Genomic DNA, 815 nt, shown 5'->3' with positions numbered 1-815 from the left:
GTTGCATTCAGATAGATTAACACGTTTTTATTTCTGATAGTGGTGCTTCAGTTTACAGGTAAGAATACAAATTACACCGTTTAACTTCATTAATATTGCTAATAATATTTTATGAAATAACCATCATTAACTCAGACAGACCGGTGGAGTGAATGCTGAGTTTAGTTCAGAGTCTTGAAGCAAAGAAAAGGGACATTTACAGACACGTTAACCATTAACATAGAAGTCTTACTGAAATTATGTTGATTTTTATGTTTCTCTCTCATTGTGTCACCAGTGACTGTCCAGACTCTAACATCCTTCAGTGTCCCAGTCGGAGTTAGCGTCGAGCTGCCTTGTAGAAGTCTGACAGATGATCAATGTAAAAGTGTGATCTGGCTCTTCAGTCACTCAGACAAGACAACAACACTGTTTGAAGACGGGAAGATTAAAGCTAAATCAGACCAGCTGTATGTTACCTTGTTATCTAACTGTTCTCTGAATATAAAGACGGTCAGCCTTGAGGATGCTGGTCTGTACACCTGCACACAGTTCAGATCAGGAAAACAACACGGTGAAGACACTGTGTATGATCTGTCTGTTGTTGACAGTGAGTATTTACATCATAATGTCTTGTTAGAACAATATACTGAAACATTACAATAGTTATGATTACAGTGATGAAGTTAATTTGTAATGATGTAATGAGCTGTAATCCTGTTTGACCTCTATGGATGGTGTTAAAACACACTGAGGCTGCATGAGAGTGATGTTAATATATAAAAACACTCTGTCACTGTGACCTTTATGACTGTGTGTGATGAGAAATTGAAGTG

The sequence above is a fragment of the Epinephelus moara genome, chromosome 12 (genome assembly GCF_006386435.1).
Source record: "Epinephelus moara isolate mb chromosome 12, YSFRI_EMoa_1.0, whole genome shotgun sequence".
Lineage (NCBI taxonomy): Eukaryota > Metazoa > Chordata > Actinopteri > Perciformes > Serranidae > Epinephelus > Epinephelus moara.
Note: the sequence above shows the minus strand (reverse complement) of the source record.